We start from the raw sequence: 12,625 nt of genomic DNA, 5'->3' as shown, positions 1-12,625 counted from the left end.
TGGCAGCTAGCAAGTCCACATATGAATCATTAAGAACTGAGGAACCTACCATATTCACATTTCTCTTTTCCCTTGTAGAGTATTGAGCACCACTTGAAGCCATCTTGTCAATTAGTTCCCAAGCCTTTAAGGAAGTGAGGTCAATCAAGCATCCACCACTAGCGGCATCAATGTTAACTTTGTCTCTTGGAATCAAGCCCTCATAGAAATATTGGACTAAATTCTCACTAGAAATTTGATGGTGTGGGCATTTAGCCAAAAGGCCTTGGAATCTAGTCCAATACTCATAGAGACTCTCATCCTCTCCTTGTTGGACCCCATAGATTTGCTTTCTCAAATTGGTGACCTTGGAATTTGGAAAGAATTTATCTAAGAAGAGTCTTCTTAGCTCAGCCCATGTGCTCACTTTCACATAAGAAGGGTAGTTGAAATACCATTCCTTTGCTAAACCTTCAAGAGAAAATACAAAAGCCTTAGCTTGAACATCATCAACATTTACATGCATAGGCTTCATAGTATCACAAACCAATAGGAAAGTATGCAAAAACCTATGACAATCCTCTCCTGGTAACCCATGAAATTTAGGCAATGCATTAATCAAGGAGGATTTAATTTCAAATTGAACATTAGTAGGAGGAACATATAAGCCATAAGGATTATCATGCCAATTAGGTTGAGTTAATTGCCTAATGCTCCTCTCCTCTCTAGGGTTATGCAAGCCTTCAAATTCATTATTAACATGGCCATCATCATGCAAATTCTCATTCCCATTCCCATGGCCCTCATTATGCACATGCTCATGTCCTAAGATACCTTCCATTGTTGAATTACAAACCAAATGAGAATCAAGAATAGGTTGTGATCTTCTCAATCTAGAAATAGTCCTTTCAATTTCTGGATCTAATTCAACAAAAGAGGTATGTTTTCTTCGGGTCATGCACTAATCAAGCTCAAGAAAATTAAGAACAAAGAACAAGCTAAACTAAAATGCAAATCAACATGAAACAATTCAAAACACACAAAAGCAAGAGAAATAATTTTTTTTATTTTTTTTATTAAACTCAATAGCAACAAAATGAAAAAAAAATAACACCAAACAAGTAGAAAGAGAGTTAGAAATGCTCAATCAAGAAGCTTTGGCAATTCTGGAATTCGCACAGTAGGCTCTCTGGAGACAGTGAACTTGTGAATTTTCTATCAGCAAATCCACATGATAAATTCCCCTGAAACTTTTATGAGAAACACAAGAGATATACAGGAAAATTATATAAAACTTTTAGATTAAAAATCCTGCCCAATCGTTCCCAGAATTTTTCACAAGTTGGTCCTCAAGTCTGGAGAAACAGGATTTCGTCCAGAAGACCTTCAGAGCTTCTAACAAACTTTCAAATAGGAAAATGGAAAAATTGAAGAAAATCCTAAACACAAGAAACAAAGATAAGACAGCGATAAGAAAAATGAAACTGGAATCAATCAATTTGAACGCACAAAGAGGAAGATATGCTAACTCAAAATTGAAACAGGGTTTTGGAAATCCTCTGTAATGGCTCCCTGGACCTTGTTAGATTGTAAAATTTCCACAGGACACTTCCCACGTCCAAAATTGACCAAACCAATTTTAAAGTGAAGCTAGGATATAGAGCTTTCAATGAAATAAATTTCAAGTTCAAATTCCCTCAGACTCATTCCCAGTTAATTTTTCAATTTCAGACAGAGACACTAGAAACAGAGTATTTTCAGCTCTACACCAAACCAACAAAAATTGCATTAATTTTTTTTTCTTTTTCAAAACAGAATAAAAACACTCAAAACACACAAAAAACACTAAACAAAACACAAAACACAAATTTTTATAATTTTTCAAAAAAATTTTCAGGAACACTAAAAATATAAATTAAGTACTAAACAACCTTAGAATTAAACTTAAACCATTCCCCGGCAACGGCGCCAAAATTTTGATAGGAAATTAGTCGCTTATCCTCAAAATTACACTAAAGCTAACCCTAATGCAATATAGGGCCAACCCTAGGTCATCTCCCAAGGAATGGTTTTAAGTCTAATTGAAAGTTATCTAGTGAAATAAATCAACCAAAGTTTGTAGGAATTTAGTTATCTAGCTAATTATCTAAACTAATTACCTAATATGCAAGTAATTAAAATGCTAGTGAAAGTGAGTGAAATGAACTTCCCTTTTTACAATAATGGAACCCTAGAGATTAGTTGATTTTGGACTCATTATCTTCTCATGATTAGGCTAAGTTTAGCTTCCCTTTCCTCTTGACTAAAGCTGTCATGACTTAAGAAAATTATCCTAAGCCAATTAACCTAATTAGCTAACCTCCCTAGGTCTTAGATTAAAGTCCCTAGTTCAATTAACCAATTGGTGAAGACATTAGCCAAGTGATTCACTCAAAATCCCTCTCAACAGCCATGGTCAAACACATAAATTGAGCAACCACAAGATTATGTCAAGCTACTCAACAACACAAGCATTAACACCACAAGATTATGCAATATTAACACAAGAAATTCACTAATTGAAAAACACAAGATTATGTGCCAAACAAAGAGTGGCAAAATTCAGTCATGGCTGTCCAAGGAAGAAATTAAATGAAACAATCCTCTCTCTTTACATCAACATCAAATTCAAATTAGAATTTATAAGCTAAGATGATTAGACCCTAGATTAAGGAATCTAACCATCTAGTAAAAAGAGAAGAGGATAGGAAACAAAAGAACTTAGCCAATTTGAAGCTCAAGACTCATCCTCCATCTTCATCTCTCTAGGATTCCACAAAGAAACTTAGCCAATCTTCATCTTCAAGAACCCTAGTGATTGCTTGTGAAGGCCAAACTCCATAGCTCTTGAATGATGGAAATGAGCTTCAATCCTTGTGAAAATGGAAGGGATGGAACGAAAATGAAGAGAGGAGAAGAATGGTATGAGTTTTGTGGAGGTTTGGTGGCTGAAAATGGAGGTTAGGGTGCTGGAAAATGAAGAACAAAAGAGAGAAAATGAAGAACACTATGAACAAGAGAGAGAGAATGTGGAAGATGAATGAGATATGTGTTGGATCCCATTTGAGGCTTAAAATGGCGTGCTCCTTGGTGTCTCCCATCAGCTGAAGCTTAATTAAAATAAGGAAAAAGAAATTAAAATGTAAATGGGAGCCTTGTCACACTTGCAAGGTGGCAACTTCCTATTGGTTTGTAGATGATTCCAATGTGTGCCTAATTTCCCATGTGTCATCCACATCATTTTAGCTGATCTAATCCCTCAAAATAATCATAATTCACGTGCAAACCATCAGCCATTGTCCTCAAGGAGTGTTGACCTCAATTGCCCAATTGATGCACAAGTCACATGCCACCTATGTCACATAAATCACATAATTCAATTAAATAGCATATGATATAATAAAATCTAATTCATGTCCAGAATTAAATTCATAATTAGAAGGGAGAATTTATTAAATTAACCAAGTTTTAGGCTGCACAAAATTATATAAAAATTTTCACACAAAGCAAACCAAAAACTAGGACAAACTAAGACACTTAAGAAAGTGTTGACTTTTTTATTTAATTACTCCCAAACTAAAATGAATTTTAAAAATATAATTTCACCATTCATCAACTGGACATAAAATGCACTTTGTCAATTTTTCTTGTACATTTTCTCAAAAGTTCATTTTTTGGACCAAAATGCCCCTAGTGCACTGATATTAGAAACTTAGGCAAAGTTCCAAATCTAATGCAATGTGTGCACTTGAAGGTGATAAATCATTAATAAAATGGTCCTAATTGATAAATAAAAGTGGGTAACAAATGTGTTCTATCAATGATATGTCAACAATATTAACTTTTAAATTATAAAAAAATTTAATGTATTAAAATCAATTATGGTGGATCATTTATATATTACAATACTATGACAATTCTTATGTTGAAGAAATCAAGGATGCAGAAATAAATAAGATAATTGAAGAATGGTGTCAATACATTTTTCAAATGTGAATCTCATACAAAGAAGATCAATAGAACTACCTTGAAGAAGTAGTTATGATGTTCATAATTTTAATATGTAGTTTATTTTTGAAAATAGTTTACTTTATGTAATTACATTTGTTTATTGATTAATTTAAAAATTAAATACAATAAATTTTGTTAATATTCAAATTTGGAATGGTTTTCTGCTGCTATTTTGATTTCTTTTTGCTGGGGTTGGGATAAAAATAGCTTCCGTATTAAAAAAAATCACATAATAAATGACAGTTATATAAATAACCATCATTTATACAAAAATAAATGACGGGTAAATAATTTACCCATCATTTATAGAGATTTTAAATGACGGGTAAACTACTTACCCGTCATTTAAAGTATGGTAAAATCTATTACCATACTTTAAATGACGGGTAACTTAGTTATCCGTCATTGAAGCCACAATAAATGACGGGTAACTTATTTACCTGTCATTTAAAGTACATTTTAAATGACGGGTAAATAAGTTACCCGTCATTTATTGTGGCTTTAAATGACAAGTAACTTGTACTTTAAATGATGGGTAAATAAGTTACCCATCATTTATTGTGGCTTTAAATGACGAGTAACTTATTTTTTTTTGAACTTTTGTAAAAATTTTATTTTAAATGACGGTTTTATAATCGTCATTTATTAGGGGGCTTTAAATGTCAATCACATAAATGATGTGTATTAACCGTCATTTATGAACTAAAATAATTATAATTTATTCTTTTTTTTTTTCCGTAGTACTGCAACTTTAAGATAACTTGTGTTTCGATTTGTAACTCCAAGATTCTTCACTATACGAAGTCAACTTCTGCGTTGTTTCGGTAAGATGTGAACAACAATTTCTTAGAAATATGCCTGGACGGAGGCAGTGACTGTGTGAGGTTGAAGTGGCAATATAGATCAGCTTAAAGATCAATTAAACAGGAGCACACTTGTAAGGACTTGAAGAGCAGGCTCACTTACATTTTAAATTATTGGATGGGCAGCAAAATAATTATTATATCTTTCCTTTATTTCTTCTAATCTAAAACTAGCTACCTGATGACACATGTCATTGGTGATAATTTTTGTTTTTGCTTTTGCTTTTGTTATTTGTTTTTGGGTGAACTAGTTCGGGTGGTTATGAAACAACCACACCAAACCGCACACAAAAGACAGGTCCCAACAACGATTTGGCTGTGGAAAGTTGAAAGATTTGGTCGTAGAAAGGGGTGTGCTTGCGATGGAGTCCAAGTCAAAGGCCATTCTGGGTTTGCGACAAAGAAGGGTTTTGGTGAATGGTGAAGTAACAGCGGCCATGTGCACGATATATAATTATAGACAAAGTTCAGAAACTACTGATATATAATTATAGACAAAGTTCAGAAACTACTGACAGAAGGTGGGAAAAAGTTACAGTTGAGAATAATTAGTCAAGGACAGTCATATATATAATAAAGTTATAAAAAAATCAAGTTAATAACAGTTAAGTTTTTGATAATTTTTTTAAAATAAAATAATATATATATATATATATATACTGACTCAAATAGTTGTGAATAAGAATCTCAGTTGTATGCTAAGTTTAAAATTTAAATATCTTATTTATAATTAAAATTTCAAAATTTATAATTTATTTTTCAAATTTTTTTATTAAAAATCTAACTGTCATTAAATTTGTTTTTTTAGAGATTCAATTGTCATTCTTCTTTACTTAATTCAGTCTATGAAACTTTATATGTAACAAGAATTGTATGCTAGTATAAACAGAATATGAAACTACACCTAATTGAAATCTACAAATTAATTTTAATTACATTTAGTAAAAGAACACCTTTCCTCAAACTCAAGTAAGCCCACTTAACATGTCGAAATGACTTGAATAATTTCGTGATATGATACATGGTGAATAAGTTAGCTTGCTGAAATTAAAGTGCCAATGAGTTGGAGTAATTTTTCGAGAAATGAATCATTTAACATTAAAACAATCTTCCCATTCCACCCATAGCTAGATAGCATACAGGAAAAGCTACCAATTCTTCTTTAAGAACACTTGGGTCATTTATTTTATTTTTTTCAGTTAAATATTCTAAAGGTTTTATTCCATTCATTTCCACTAGTCTTTCCATTCCTTTTAATTTGTAAAGAATATTCCTATGCACCAACCATACAAAAACTGATGGCCATGGCACTTTACAGTAACTGGGGGCCACATGAATAAGGGTAAAAATAAAATATTATGTAGAGTGGAAAATAAAAGGATAGGTTAGTGCTGTTAACTCACCTTTTTTTCAGTCACCCCTAGACAAACACATTACACACCCACTTCCATGCATGCTATATAGTTTTATAATAACTAACGGATGACGCAAGTTCAGAACATACTTTTCCAAGTTGTTTCGAGCTGAGTTGCAGAACATAAATGAGCAGTCTGTTGTTCTCAAAACAAATTAAACAACTGCAGCATCAATTCAGGTAAGACGTTGTTAGTATATTTTTTAATTAATAAATTATTATATTCTTATTAAATTAAAAAGAGAAAAAGATGAATACTTTTATTAATTTATTTTAAAAAAATATATTTATTTTTATTTAAAATAATTAAAGATAAAATTAAAATATTATTGTGTTTTTATTTAAATAATTAATTTTTATTGGTTTGTATAATTTAATTAAAAATATTTTATATATAAAGAAGGGGAGTGTATAATGAGCACTCAAACTGCATCCACTTATTCGTAGGCAATCAAGACCACTGCCTTAATTGATATTTCACGTGCCCATCATTCGAGAGTAAAAGAATCTGCTACAGCATTGAAATGCACTGGCCACCATTAATTTGCGGTCAACCAATGGAGAATGATGATCTTAGAAGTCTTTTTTAAAATGTGATATAGCAAAATGAATGCAGCTTTATTGTAACCAAATCATCGATCCATTTCCCATAAGATTAATGTTAACTTTGCTTTAATCTTTAGTCGTGTCTCTTTGTGCTTCTAGCTTGAAAATGAGTAGTCTTCGCCCGCCTAACATGACTTTACAAAAAAGAATATATCAAGTAATGTGTCTCAATTCATCCTTTTCATTTGGAAATTATATTCGTCGACTTTAAAAAGACATTTGCTTATCCAAGCATGGACAACTATATAGATCATTTCAAGTATTAGGTAGCTCATTTTAGAAACTAAAATAACTATTTATCAAAATGAAAATGGTAGAGTATTGTATTGGAAATGAACTAAGAATTAGCATTCCGTCTGATTTTAGATATAGGATCTAGTTGAAGAATTTGCTTAATATTAAATTTAAGACCTCCATCAAGTTTGTCTCCGAAATTTATAATTACTCCCCCAAATTATCCCTATATATTCATTGCCACATTACAAGGGGTTTTCCAACTTTCCATTAATGGGTTGGTTTTCCATGCAAATGATTTCAAGGGGTATTTTAAGAAAGCCAATTCACATTTTTCTATCTTGGTTTTGCAATTGATGTAGAAATGACTTTTTATGTTGATTATGATTGAAAACTGACATAGATAATAAAACCGACGTATTTCTACATCAATTTTCATATAACCGTTCTAGAAAATATCTTTTTTTAAAAGAAATATTTTTTTTTTGTATTTTCTTATTAATAGCTTGAACTTAAACTTGCAAGACAGCAAAAGTATTTATTTGGAAAATGAACTAACTGAAATTAACAATACAAAATAAATATAACTAACATTATATTCTGGCAATCTAAAATTATTTCTTACCATGTACTACTCTGATCTTATTTATAAGTTACTTCAAATATGTTTCACCAATGTCAAAAAAAACCTTAAAATTCATTAACTTTGTCTTAAGATTTAATAAGTTATCAACTTTATTCTTATTAAATATACACACTTCAATAATATATTTTTTCTCTCCAACATTTAATAGAGGATAAAAAAATTTATAATAAAAATTTAATGATATAACTTATAAGTAGTATCAAAAAAATTCTTTTCTTTTTATCCTATAAATAGGAGTAGAGGGAGTAGCTTGTAGGTATGATAAAATCCCACTTGCAAGTAACTCCTTTAATTTTAAAGACATTAATTAGCAGCTCTGAATGTTCTTTCTCCGTAGCGCTTTAATTTACTTTTCACTTGTACTTCTTAAATCCCATGTCTGCAGAGCTGCAAACCGTAAGTAATACCTCTTGTTTCTGCTGTTCTCAAAATTCCTGAACAAGGTCTCGAGCACATGTCTCTGTATGCCTCTGAACCCTAGCTAATTTAATATGGAGATGGTTAGTTTATTTGTTTAAGATATAAGGATTTGAGCAATAACTATGGAGTATTAAATACTATTTAGCCAGATTTTATTATTGTTAGGAAGTTAAATCCAAATGTTTTTAAACTTAAAAGCTAGCTGGCACCAAAAATGAAACTAAATCGAGATGAGAAAAAAATAATGAAAATTAATTTTAGAGTTTAAAAATGTTTTTATATATTTAAATTGGAAAATAATGAACAAGGCTTCAAGTAACATTAGTAATTGGTTTCATTGGGCCTGATCGACTGCAAAAATTGGGCTTTCATAGCATTTGGGTTCACTTCTTTCATGTATATATCCACAAGGGTGTCTTCTCAATTGTCACTGCAAATCAATTGACCAAACTAGAAAGCAGAATAATCATCAATTAACCAAACTAGAAAGCAGAATAACTTGAGAGCCGATGAACCGTGCCGGCTTGTGAGGGATTCATTGTACAGAATGAATATTGCTAAATAGAATGGCTCAAATGAATAGTGATGGCTTGCATTTGGGCTGCGTGCATTTTTATATCAATTCAACTTCCCTCCTAAATTTGAAGCACAAGTATATGAGATCACAATAATAAATTCTTTAGAGTATTTCAAGTATTAAACTTACAAGGAAGTTACACTTTTACTAATTTATATAATTAATAGTTTAAGAAAATAGATAAATAATTTCTTTGATGAGAATGTAAAGAATGAATGTAAAGCAAGAAAATAAAGATGAAGAGAACACAATCACTTGAAGTGTTGGAGTTCAAGATTTATTCTATAGACTACAAATTGCTACCCTTTGAGTTGACCCTAATCAATTATATTGACAACTATTTTTAAAACGTCATAATATTCTCTCCCATTATTAGTCTTTTTTTAATTAGTGTTCAATTTGTTGCCACAATGCTTGATCAACTAATAAATCATGAAGTTATAGTTTAAGTTACCACAAATTTTTAAAACTATCATTAACCTAGTTATTTATTTTTATTTTTCTATACCTATGTTCTGTCTTCACCTCCTAATTCATCAAGACTACCCATAGATTTAATTAAACGATGATCAATCATAAAATTAACATGAAGAACAAGAAAAATAAATATTATTGAAAAAAACAAAATATATAAATTTAAAAGCAAAGAGTCAAAATAAAATAAATAGAAAACTAGGTAATTTAGAAACACATAACAAAATCAAATAACATCGTTTTAAAAACCTCAATCATAAAAAATGATCATAGAGAAAATTAAGGAATAGTAAAAAAATAATTATGATATACAGGACTCCTTAATAATCTTGCTTTTAACCTTCAGATAGAATTCTTGAGGTATTCAGACAAGTGATTGGATGACTTTGGATAAGGCTATGAGCTCTTATTTATAATATTTTGCAATTAATATTTCCTAACCCTTCTAAAATATCATAATATCATTTTAGATTTGATATTATTTAAATAATTTTTGTACTCCCTCCTGTGCACACATCTTCAATGCATTTTTCCTTTATATGTTTTTCCTCTTTTGTTTAATATCTCTTATAATATTTCCTACACAGAAAAAAAGAAAGAAGATATATAATAGATTTTGTAGAAATTTTTTTTTTATTTTATAATCAAGTGATTAGAAAAAATATATAAATTTTAATTAAATAGATATACAATTTTAATAAATATAATTAAATTAAAATTAAAATTTATACTTATTTAATTATAAAATATGCACTTATCATTTTTCATCAATGCATATCTACATTTTGTTGACCGTGGCTATCATCCACAGCATGGTCTCACGCTCCGTAATCTCCAAGCACACCCTGATCTATCTCACCTGCAAAATGAGTTTTTCAAGTACGGGATTTCATGCGTGGTTGGAAAAGTGAAAAAGGATTTTTGGTTATTTGCCGCTTTCCAAGACCGTCAATATATTGATTATTATATGCACTTATGCAGAGGTGCCATGTTTCCCTTTTGCCATGGGCATTCTAAAAAAGATACTGTTGACCGACCATGAGCCCAGGTCTTTTGGAAAAGAGGTTTGTTCATCTTTGGCTAAATAAAATAGGAAGAATTGCATTCAAGAATCACTGCTACAAAAATGATAATATTTAACGGTTATTTTAAATAATATTCAACAGTTATGAATTGTTGGGTAATCATGATCTGAATATTTTCTGAACTTTTATTCAACGATTTTTACCCGTTGAATATTTAACCTTTATTCAACGGTTTTTTCTTCAAAACCGTTGAATATGTGGTCATGAATTTTTTTTTTTTAAAAAAAACTACTAGAGAATATGCAACAATTTATAAAAAAACCATTGCATATACTTATATATTCAACGGTAATAATATTAACCATTGAATATATGACAGAATATGCAACGGTTTTTCTTAAAACCGTTGAATATTCTTAATATATTCAACGGTTATAAAATTTAACCGTTGAATATTTTGGGTTACATTTTTAATATACATGCTTTACATTTCTAACAACCCCTTGCATTGAACATTTACAAATACAATATCCAGCACACCCATACAAAATTTCAACAGGCAACAATATTATCCTATACATAAAATGATGAAATTTACATGGTGCATTACTACATAAGCTATCTACAATTTGAACTAGTTTAAATTAAATCTGTAAGTGGCCAAAATAAAGCTTCATATCTCAAAAAATTAACCAAGTAGGTATAACTATATGTATGTCAACTTTAACCAATATCATCTATTCCTTCACTGTTGTTGGTTGTTATAGCTAAACCACACTTGAAAAATGCCACGTGCTAGCTCTTCAAGGACTTCTTTCATTTGAGCCTCAGTAAATGTGTCACAATATACGTCCTCGTAGTATTGATTGCAAAAACAACAAACTAAAGTCATGTTAATTACTAAAAATATTAAATAATGAAGAGAAGGTTGACAACATATATACATTGTCTAGAAGAGTCCCGACAGAAGCGTGTTGAATTATGTCCTTCATATATCTCATGATAGCGTACCTACAATCTCTAGCTTTGTCATGTTGTTTCAGGCACTACGATTACACATTGTATAAAAACTTTGATCAGTTAATGACATGATATGACTTATATTTATGTTGTAAACACGCAATTAATGATAAATACATATACCTTAATAATTGTCCATGATGTTGCTTTATCAAGGCAACTGCTACCCATTATTAGTTGTCGAGATTGCTGATTGACCTTAGTGCGGTACATGACAATGGCTCTAACATGCAACAGAAAAGTTGATGTGAGAAATATGCATATAAGAAGAATGAATTTCATGTGTGTGTGTGCGCGCGCGCGCGCGCACAACACTTAATGAACTTACTGATTAATCATCTCTACTATATGTAGCTTGTTGGTAGGATCACCACCTCTAATAGGGTCGAGATACCATACTCTCCCTATAGTTGGATTGATCACAAGTATCATCCAATGCCCCCTATGATAATGATTACAATTAGGAAGTGTCATAATTTAATTTTGAAGAAAGGAAAGTATCATAAAATGATTTACCTTTCACAATAAGGTGTTATGAATATTTTGTTCTTATTAGCGCCATGTTGCTCGAAATATTTAGAAAGCTTCTGAGCTATTTCTAATCCTTGCTCAAAACTCATTGTCTCGTGGCCATAAGGAGAGACCAAGTGGGGATTAACAAGTGTTGCTCACCGCAAGTGTACGGGTTGTAGCAAGTAATATAAAATGAGTAAAGTATCGTTCCCTCGAGGATTTGTTTAAAAACAATGGTCAAGTAAAAGACTAAGCAAATTCGATCAAGTTGAGCTACACAAAGTTAGGTGAAAATAATTTTGCAAATGAAATTAACTCTAGAAAATAAAGAAAAGTGAGTGATTCACAAACTTCAAACACACTTTAGGACCTAGGATTATTCATCCCCCTTGCATTTCATAACACCAAAATTACCTCCTCTCATAAATGCTTTTAATGACAATAAGTGCTAACCTAGGGTTCTAAAAATACTTGGACAAGCTCTCTCAAGTCATGAACAAGTGTTTAGTTAAATTAGTTGCCCAATCTCTTGTTACAATTAATAAAACTCAATTTTAAACACCAACCCTAGTGTGGCTATGCAAGGTTAGCAAGTATATCTCTATCTTACTAGTAAAACCATCCATTCAACATGCAAATATCAAGTTCTTGCACAATATTACCCAAGTTCTACACTCAACCTAGCCCTCTCAAGCATCAATTAAGTGAACCCAACATCTAAATGGTGGCCAATCACTTAGAAGCATTAAGAAAAGAGTAAAATAAACACATATATATCATTAATCACAAAAAGAGAGAAGAAAT

The 12,625-nt window shown here is 30.9% G+C and overlaps 1 non-coding gene across 1 annotated transcript; it reads left to right on the top strand.

Annotated features, from left to right (window-relative positions):
- Positions 1 to 233: 233 nt before the first annotated feature.
- Positions 234 to 340, top strand: LOC129298114 (small nucleolar RNA R71). Its single transcript, XR_008590306.1, has one exon. It is a non-coding gene; the product is annotated as a small nucleolar RNA R71 (small nucleolar RNA).
- Positions 341 to 12,625: the final 12,285 nt, after the last annotated feature.

This window comes from Prosopis cineraria, unplaced genomic scaffold (genome assembly GCF_029017545.1).
Source record: "Prosopis cineraria cultivar Desert tree isolate PC_DT_omini unplaced genomic scaffold, ASM2901754v1 PC713, whole genome shotgun sequence".
Taxonomy (NCBI): domain Eukaryota; kingdom Viridiplantae; phylum Streptophyta; class Magnoliopsida; order Fabales; family Fabaceae; genus Prosopis; species Prosopis cineraria.
Note: the sequence above shows the minus strand (reverse complement) of the source record. Positions and strands in the feature narration are given on the sequence as shown.